The following is a 10598-nucleotide window of genomic DNA, read 5'->3' as shown; positions in this document are numbered from 1 at the left end:
GTTTCTTTACTGCTCAGGCAAAAATAGTCACAATTTGGTCTCACCCAGTCTTTACTCAATTACTTTGATTTTTCTTTTTCTTTTTTCTTTTTTCTTTTGTTTTGTTTTCTTTTTTGTTTGTTTGTTTTGTTTTGTTTTGTTTTTCAAGACAGGGTTTCTCTGTGTAGCTCTGGCTGTCCTGGAACTCACTTCACAGACCAGGGTGGCCATGAACTCAGAAATCCACCTGTATATGCCTCCCAAGTGCTGGGATTAAAGGCATGTGCCACCAACGCCCAGCTTTTTATTTTTTTTTAAACTTCATAGCATCTAAAACTCTACAAATTTCTGCATACTTATATTGTTTGTTTCATCATTTGTTCATGTATTTAACCTCCATCAAAGCTCTTAAAAATACAAAATAATAATTACCTCACTATCCTTTATAGCAATGATGACTATGTACCTAAAGTAATGAAAGTCACATTACAATAGAGGTAAATGCACATCCCTGTTCATTAGGGAATTAATCATAACAAAGTAAGACAAATAAATGCAGAAAACAGTAGAAAGGAGGATTATCATAATTTTTAAGTAACACCACATTCTGTTACATAAATATTAAATGCTTTCTTATCTATATGAAGTATGTTAAGGAAGATGAAGGAGATCAATGCAGAAGAAAATGTGTGATGAAGATCAATAAAGGGAGAGACAAAGGACAGATCAGTTTAGTGTGCTTGGTATCCTATGCTCAATGCATAGAATATAAGAGAGAGAGAGAGAGAGAGAGAGAGAGAGAGAGAGAGAGAGAGAGAGAGAGGATTTTAAGAGATTTTTCATGGTTAATATATAGTGGATGTACAAATTACAAGTTCATAAGAATTCTTTATACTATAAATGTATACTAATACAAAATAAAATTTAAAAAGTCATGTAAAAGAAAATTTCTATATGAATTCTAAGTAGGAACCACATCTATTACAAACATAGGTGTGAACTTTCATTCATATTTCAATTTTTGTCTCTATTTCAACTCAATATATGAGAAAAAAATAAACTAAGTTTCATCCATACTTGAAAACTGATTGAGTTAATGACTAGAAAGCCAACATGAAAAAACAAACAAACAATAAAAACCCTAAACTTTAATTTATATAATTATTACATTGCAGTTTTCTAAAGTCTACCTTTTACCAAAAGAAATTTCTAAAGCATGGGGAAGTGTGAGAAACTGTATTCCCACGAATGGTGCAAGGTAACAGACAGACTGTTGTTTCCTCTAGTTACCTTAGAAATTGAAATAACCAGGCAAATACTAAATCAACCCTTTTAAATATCATTGATTACCTAAAACAAACCAGCAACACAGAGCATAAGAAGTTAAGAATACAAAAAGGCATTAAGAATTACAATGAGGAAACTGGGATTTCAGAGGTTTCATCTAACCTCAGGATGGAAACTGCTGGAAGAAGCAGAGCACAGATGAGCCTAGGGAAGAAGTGGGATGCCATATGCCTAGTCAACCGAGCAAGTTTTCTGCCAAGACAAAAGCAAGGGGAAACAACAACAACAACAACAACAACAACAACAACAACAACAACAAAACAACCCCCCAAAACAAAACAAAACAAAACAAAATTTTAAAAATCAAAGTAAGATAATGGTTGTAAACCAAAGGAAAAATAAGCACAAGATACTGAGACACCAGGACACACTCATAGGAAGGTTTTCAATTCTTCCTTTTCTACAACATCTGCTGCCAGTGTACCTGATTTACAGGGATATTTTGCTGGCATGGTGTCAAGAGATGAAGCTGTGCAGTAAAGGCCAGCCCAAGTTGAAGAATATTCCTGACTCAGCCAAAGAGGCCAGGTTGAAGACATTTTGAAAAAAAAACAAAACAAAACAAAACAAAACAAAATGAAACAAAACTGAAGCCCAAATGGAGGAAGATTCTCAGGTAACAGTTCCCCTTGAAATTGTCACTGTACCAGAGGAGAAGATACCTGCCCTCATTGATTCTCCTATGCTCTATGAGGAAGTCAGCACCACAGATGTGACTACATCTGCCTCCGAGGCAGTGTTGGCATCTTGGGCCAGAATTGCAGCCAATGCTAAAAACTTTGAGGCAGTGCTATGGGGAAAATGTGGTGTGTGGATCATGGGACAAAATCTTCCTGGGAACTCAAGTGGTTGGTTTCAGCTGCAGTTCCCCAATGGACAAGCCTGGGTGCCTGATCAAAAAGAGATTGCCCTCTTCTTGCTTCCAGCGTGCACATTTCCACCCCCAGACCCAGAAGACAACATTCTGTGCCCCAAGTGTGTTCATAAAAACAAGATCTTAACTAAAAGCCTCAAAGGATAAAGGACAGTTCTCTTAAGTTTGGGCTAGCTGCCGGCATCGCACACTCCTGTGTTGTGATCAACAGAGCTGTAGCTGGCACTGAGACTGATGGAAATACACACCTCTGCCTTTGAAGGAGCCTTTCTCACCCAGAAATTATGGGATATTGTAAGTTAGTTGATGCTTAAGCACAAGCATTTTGGGAAAAGTCAGTGAGGCCAGGAAAAGTCCACCTCTGCTCCTTGTGATGGCTGAACACTGGGAGTGGCCTCCTACTCTTGTGTGAATATTGAAAAAAAAGTGTCCTGTGTGTTTTGCTGCAATAGGAGTATGACATTTCCAGATACAACAGTTGCTATTCCTGTCACCAGCACAGCAGGGTCATAGCCAGGTTAGCAGTCAACTGTAAAAACTTGGCTTGTGCTTATAACCTCTGTGTGCGCTCTTCCCTGGATTGTAGTATGTTGTTAGTGTATAGTACTTGGGTTTGTTTTCTGCTCTTATAAAATATTATACCAAATCTGGTTTGTGGCTTAAAAAAAAGAATTACAATGAAAAAAATATTGTGCTTATTCTGCAGTTAAAATTCTAATATCTAAAATGAAAGATTTGCCAGAAAGATTAGAAGTAGCTTTGATGAGACAGAAGAAGGTCCTATTGATGAATATTAGAATATTTTGTGTCTTAGGAGTCAGTAGGATAAGGAATGAAGAACTAAGGAACCTGTGAAAGACCATCAAGTCAATCTTTAAACTTGAAAATCACAAGTCTGTATGTGAAGAAACCCAATTAAGTCTGATAGGACAAAATGGCAACCAAGAGATTGGGAAAAGATGTCACTAACCCTACATCCATTAGAGGGCTAATATCCAATATGTAAAATAACTTTAGAAGTTAGACTACAGAAATCAAATAACCCTATTAAAAATGGGGTAGAGAGGTAAACCAAGAATTCTCCTCTGAGGAATATTGAATGACTGAGAAGTGCCTAAAGAAATGTTCAACATCTCCAGTCATCAGGAAAATACAAATCAAAATGGCCCTGAGATTTCACATCACACCACTCAGAATAGCTAAGATCAAAAACTCAGGTGACAGCAGATGCTAGCCAGGATGTGGAGAATGAGTATGACATCTCCAGATACAACAGCTGCTAGTCCTGTCACCAGCACAATGGGGTCTTAGCCAGGTTAGCAGTCAACTGTAAAGTCATGGCTTGTGCCTATAACCTCTGTATGTTCTCCATTGCTGGTAGGATTGCAAGTTGGCACAACTACTCTGGAAATCAGTCTAGCAGTTCCTCAGAAAATTGGACATAGTACATCCTATGTATGTAACATAGTATAACCTAGTTATACCACTCCTGGTCATATACCAAAAAGATGTTCCAACATATAACAAGGACACATGCTCCACTATGTTTATAGCAGCCTTATTTATAATAGGCAGAAAGAACGAGATTATATACTAATCTATTTTAATATTAATAATAATCTGTCAATCTATTTATCTGTTAATCCATTAATCTATTTATATTACTATTAATATTAGATTAATATTAATCTATTTATAATAGCTGGAAAGAACTGAGATGTCCCTCAACAGAGGAATGGATACAGGAAATATGGTACATATACACAATGTAATACTACTCAGCTATTAAAAACAATGACTTCATGAAGTTTGCAGGCAAAATGATGGAACTATAAAACATCATCCTGAGTGAGATAACCCAATCAAAAAAAAAAAAAGAAAACACATGGTATATACTCCCTGATATGTGGATATTAGCCCAAAAGCTTTGAATACTGAAAATAAAATTTACAGACCACATGAAACTCAAGAAGAAGGCAGAACAAAGTATGGATGCATCAGTCCTTTTTAGGAGGGTAAACAAAATACTCACAGGAGGAAACATGGTGACAAAAGTGTAGACACTGAAAAGTGGTATTTGCCTAGAAGCTTGGAATACCCAAGATAAAATTCACAAACCACATGCAACTCAAGAAGAAGGAAAATCAAAGTGTGTATACTTTGCTCCTTCTTTGAAGGGGGAACAAAATACCCATTGAAGGTGTTTCAGAGACAAAGTGTGAAGCAGAGACTGAAGGAATGATCATCAAGAGACTGCCCCACCTGGGAACCTATCTCATAATCAGTCATCAAACACAGACACTATTGTGGATGCCAACAATTGCTTGCTGACCGGAGCCTGATATAGCTGACTCCAGAGAGGCTATACCAGTGTCTCACAAATACAGAGGTATATCCTCAAAGCCTACCACTGGACTGACCACAGGTTCCCCAATGAAGGAGTTAGAGAAAGGACTCAAGGAGATGAAGGGGTTAGCAAGCTCATAGGAGGAACAACAACATGAACTAACCAGTACCCTCAGAGCTCTCAGGAACTAAATCACCAAACAAAGAGTGCACATGGTGGGACTCATGGCTCCAGCTGCATATGTAGCAGAGGATGGCCTAGTTGGTCATCAGTGGGAGGAGAGGCCCATGGTCCTGTGAAGGCTCTATGCCCCCAGTGTAGGGGAATTCCAGGGCCAGGAATTGGGTGTGGGTGGGATGGTGAGCAGGGTGAGGGGAAGGGTATAGGATGTTTTCAGAGTGAAAACCAGGGAAGGGAACAACATTTGAAATGTAAATAAAGTAAATACTTAATACAAATATGAACATATTAATCAAAAATGTGTGGAGTGGAGACTGAAGGAAAGGCCATCGAGAGACTGCCCCACCTGGGGATCTATCCCATATACAGTCACCAAACCCAGACACTTTTTTGGATGCAAAGAAGTGCATGCTGACAGTAACCTGATATAGCTGTCTCCTGAGAAGCTATGCCAGAGATCCTGGCCAGTACAGAGGCACATGGTCACTGCCAACCATTGGACAAAGCATGTGGTCCCCAATAGAGGAGTTAGAGAAAGGACTGAAGGAGCTAAAGGGGTTCACAACCCCATAGGAACAACAACAATACTAACATAACCAGACCCCCTATAGCTCCTAGGGACTAAACCACCAACCAAAGAGTACACATGAAGGGACTCATGGTTCCAGCTACATAGGTACCAGAGGATGGCGTTGTTGGTCATCAGTGAGAGGACAGGAACTTGGTCCTGTGCTTGTCAGGACCAGTGTAGGGGAATGCCAGTCTGGGGAGGCAGGAGTGGGTAGATAAGGGAGAACACCCTCATAGAAGCAGGAGGAGGGGGGATGGGGTAGAGGTTTTCTTGGGCGGGACTGCGAAAGGGATAACATTTGAAATGTAAATAAATAACACTTCCAATTAAAAAAAAAGGAAAAAAATGACATCATAAAACTTGCCAATAAATGGATAGGACTTGAAAAGAAATGACCCTGATTCAGGTAACCCAGACTCAGAAAGACAAACATGGTATATACTCACATGTAAGTGGATATTCAGTGAAAATTGAAAATAATGCCATAATCCACAGACTCAGAGGAAGCTAAGTAACTAGGAGCTCTCAAGGAGGACTGCATGAATCTTCCTGGAAAAAGATCATAGCATAGATATCATAGATTTAAGGGGGTGGCTGTGGGCAGGGACACATGGGAAAAAGATGGAAAAAACAGTACTGGGAGAAAGAAGAGGAATTGGTAGGCACTTTGGTGATGAGATAGAATCCTAGTACAATTTGAACTCCTGGAAATCTAGGAGAGTGACCCTAGCTAGCTAAGATACATAGCAGTGAGGTATATGGAGTACGAACTGGCCATCTCCTGCAAGTAGGCAAGAATACTAGTGGAGGTATTGGGAAAACAATCCAGTCACAAAGCCTTTGTCCTGCCTCCAAGTTGTGCTGGAGTAAGGGTGGAACAGAACTTGTGGTAGTGGCCAACCAATGATTAGTCCAACTTGAGACCCATGTTATGAGAAGTAGCCTACCCCTGACACTTCCCAGAAGGCTAATACCCAGAAGCTGGATAGCATAGAGACATAGAATAGGACCAAACACTATTGGCAAAAAAAGAGACCTCAATAAAATGGCTCCCAATTATGCAAATGCTGTTCTGCTATACTCTTACATTATAGATTGGTGTCTAACCTAATTTTCATTAGAGAAGCTCCATCCAGCAATATGCGGAAACAGATGTATACTTTCCACAGCCAAACATTTGCAGAGTTTATGGGATAATGTAGAAGTGTCATGGCAATTATTGTAGGAGCCATAAAGGATATTGTCACAGGCCAGCCTTGGCAGGGAATCTTCTTTCTTGTCTTTCTTTTTGAGGCAGTTGAGGGGGAAGAGCATTGGTGGAGGGTACAACTTTGTATTACAAAATTCGGGGGTAATACTTTGTCTTAAAAGATATTTGGGGTTGCTCTAAAATAAAAAAAAAATGTTTACTTATCTAAATCTAAGTTACTATGCTACTGTAGCTGACCTTCCTTCTGTGTCCCTCTGAGGCCAGAAACTGTAGTCTCTGGCATTTAGCACCTCATACTAAAACAGCAGGAGATAGATCAAGTAAAGGGTTAATTACTAGAACCTTTGACTTTTTGTCCAGATGGGCTGGGGGAAGTTTGGAGCAATAGACTTCCATTGAACCAGGAGAAGAGAATAATGCTCTCAGAAGGAAAAATGTTTACATAAGCAAATATTCATAAACTCACATTAAGTTCATATACAGATTCACACATGTGCATTTATACATTTCTATTCAAACCCATTGGGGTCAGCTTGCATGCATTCTTACACCTATGTACACACACACACACAAACACACATTCACACATTCTCACAATTACATACTTACATACACACACACACACACACATTCGTACTTACATATGCATATGAAGCAAATGAGCACACATTGGTGCAGAAAGAACTCACTCATTCTAGATGATAAAATGAGCTCCAATCTTTATTGCATAGAGAAAGAAAAGGCTTCTACTATTTTAATGTTAAATGAATTAAACCCAAGTTTGCAAGAAAATAAAAAGGTTTGTTCCTTTTAATAAGACACAGACTGCCTTGTTATTAAGAAGGACCCATTCTGCCTCATGGTAAGGAGAAACTGCCTGACCTTTCAGGTCTCAGCTGCTTCTTCTTCTTCTTCTTCTTCTTCTTCTTCTTCTTCTTCTTCTTCTTCTTCTTCTTCTTCTTCTTCTTCTTCTTCTTCTTCTTCTTCTTCTTCTTCTTCTTCTTCTTTTCTTCTTCTTCTCCTCCTCCTCCTTCTTCTTCTTCTTCTTCTTCTTCTTCTTCTTCTTCTTCTTCTTCTTGTCTTTCCTTTACATTCTGCACATTGCTCTTTTAGTTATTTATGTTACCTATAGTTTCTAAGTTATTCCACTCTGCATTTTCCTTCTAATTTTACTCTCTACTTCTGATGACACAGTAATGCTCTTACTCTCAATTCCTTAATTCCTTTTCTCCTAATGCTATGCCTATACGTCTAAGTTCTTCTTGAGTTTAGTTCGGTCTAAAAAGTGTTCTATCTAAAAACTTCTGAGCTCAGTTCCTCTCACAGATCAAATATTCTCAGCTCAGTTCTGACTCTACTCTTTGTCTTTAGCACTTAAACATTTTTCAGAATACATAATTGCATGTTACAAAGTTCATCAAAAGTTCACACAAAAAATCAAATCATAAATTGAAATAGATGTTTACAACAGAATATTTACATGCACATCCATTAGGAGTAATTATCTGGCTAAACTACCATCACTGCTCAGATCCACTGGTTCACTGATGGGATAAAACTATAAATAAGTTATTAATGAAGTTTTGTATAGATAAGGCCAGTCAATATTTTCAGTATGTTTTGGCCTAGCATCTATAATAAATCATTAGTTCTCTTTTTATGACCTTTGGTTAATTATTTTACAACCTCTTGGAATGTGCTTTGAGTAGGAGAACATCTGGTTACTATCTAAGAGCAATTAAGTTGTGACACTTGTGAGACTAGCAGAGTTCTCATTGCCATTCTGACTATCAAAAATGGACCTATTAGCAGTCCCACTATAAAGGAGCTTAATATTAACAGATATAATTTTAGGAATTCTTATAGAATCATCATTAAGACTTAAGAAGCCATCTATTTGCCTATATACCATCACTAAAAGACAGTACACCTTCATAGATCTGCAGAGATCTGCTCTAAAGGGCCGTGTATTACTTAGTGATTGTTATATATGTTTAATAATAACAGGAAAAGGATATTAATAGCAAGAATCTTTCCTAAAATGAATTCCCTAACAGTCTTGCTTAATATGGGTGAACCTGTCACAGATTATATAATAACCTGAAGCAGTCCATCTCAGGAAGATCACTTGCTAATTATTAGCTTGTCCCATATGGCTTCTGACAGGATACCATAAGAAAACATACAGAATCAACTCTCCTGGACCCATAAGAGACCGTAGAGTCTGAAGAAATAGGCAGGTAGCCTGCAAAGGACTGAGCTAGGTCATCTGCATATAATTTAAGGCTTCATCTTCTTTAGGTCAATGGGCTATGCACAGAGAGCTTGGTCTCCAGTCGAGTTGAGGTCTTGAACCCCAGTAAGACCTGGTGGTGGTAATTTTCACCTACATAGTACAGAAGTCATTCCCTCATATCTCCTGGACCCCAGGCTCCTGTTGAAGTTACTGCCCCCACAGCCCCCACAGCCCCCACAGCCCCCACAGCCCCCACAGCCCCCACAGCCCCCACAGGAGAGTTTTGTGGCTTTTAATCACTTACACAATGTCCCAAGCTTCTGGGCTTCTGGATAGATTCGCCACACAGTTACCTAGCAAGAGCAAGATAGCAATCCCACTATAAGAGGGGTTGTTTGGCCCCTCCTCGTTCTCTTACTCTCTTAAGATTTTACCATCCTTTCTCTCTAAGCTTCTCTCTCTCTCTCTCTCTCTCTCTCTCTCTCTCTCTCTCTCTCTCTCTCTCTCCCCCTCTCTCTTTCTTTCTCATCTTCTCTCTTTCCCCCTGCCTTCATACAATAAAGCTCTAAAACAATAGAGTGTCTCTGTTCATCAAGGCCTGGACTAAAGACACTCGCCTGTGTGAGAACCACCCAGTGCCTGATCTCCCCTGACTTCTCTTTCTTTCCCCTCCAGGGCCTAGTGTCACCCCAGGGCCCCTATTCTGTTCTCAGCTTCTCCAATGTCCAGTGTGGGATTTTGGAGACTAAGAACCTGGTATTGGGGGATGCCACTTGTCCACCCCCCACTGTGTGAGGTCAGTGGCTTCACACAATCAGGTGCCCACCCAGGGCCGCATGGAAAGCCTCTGGCAGTCCTCCCACATCCACTTGCCTAGAGCAGAGGAACTCTGGCTGAATGCATGCTCTCTCCCTCCCCTCTTCCCCTATATCCACAGCCCGGAAATCTTCTTGTGAACTCCTAAAAGTGTGTGTAGGGGCTATCTCTACTATTTTGCTTGCTTTTGCAACACTTTTGCTCCTACTGGGTTGACTTTTCCATCCTTAATATCAGAGCAGGTACCTAGTTTTATTTAAATGTTATAGGCCATGTTTGATTGATGTTCATAGAGGTCTACCATTTTTCTCAAGAGAAGGAGGAAAATAAGGGGGGGTGTGAGGACTGAAAAGAGACAAAGGAAGGCAAATTGCTGTAGATTTGTAATATATAAGAAAAGAATAAATAATATAATAAAATAAAATAAAATAAAATAACATTTTCATTGGTAGGAGCCATCTGGCTTGTACCTGTGCAGGTTCTTTGCATGTTGACATGGTCTCTGTGAGATCATATATGCCTCAGGCCTACTGTGTCATGAAGGTGCCATTTTCTTTGTGTCAACCACCCATCTGAACCTTATAGTTATTCTACTTTCTCTTCTATGTAGATCTCTAATTCCTAAAGGGAGTGTTTGATGAGAACATCCCATTTAGGACTTTATAGCCTTACTCTGATTTTTTCTTCCTCAACAGAGACAAAAAGAAAGCATTGTGTTGGGTAGGTGTGAAGGTGAGGAGGAGATGGATGATCTAAAATGATGATTGCAATGTAGTGTGTGGAAAAATATGTTCAATAAAAACTTAAAACTCATAGTAATGGGTAACATTTATATATTTTTTTCTATGTACTGAAGCAGGAGGATGCACTGATGAGTGGACCTAGTTGAAAACCATGTTGATTCTCTTTAAGCACAGGGATGAATATTCTACCAGTTGAATTTGTATACAGAGAGAATGCATATGCCAACAATAGACAGATCGTTAAAAAAAAAAAAAAAAGACAAAAGACCCTAATGTGTCATGGAAGGCAGCCCTT

At 39.3% G+C, this 10598-nt stretch overlaps 1 pseudogene; it reads left to right on the top strand.

The window, feature by feature from the left end:
- The first annotated feature begins 1195 nt into the window (after positions 1-1195).
- Positions 1196-2347, top strand: Gm6754 (annotated as a pseudogene).
- Positions 2348-10598: the final 8251 nt, after the last annotated feature.

This window comes from Mus musculus, chromosome X (genome assembly GCF_000001635.26).
Source record: "Mus musculus strain C57BL/6J chromosome X, GRCm38.p6 C57BL/6J".
Lineage (NCBI taxonomy): Eukaryota > Metazoa > Chordata > Mammalia > Rodentia > Muridae > Mus > Mus musculus.
Note: the sequence above shows the minus strand (reverse complement) of the source record. Positions and strands in the feature narration are given on the sequence as shown.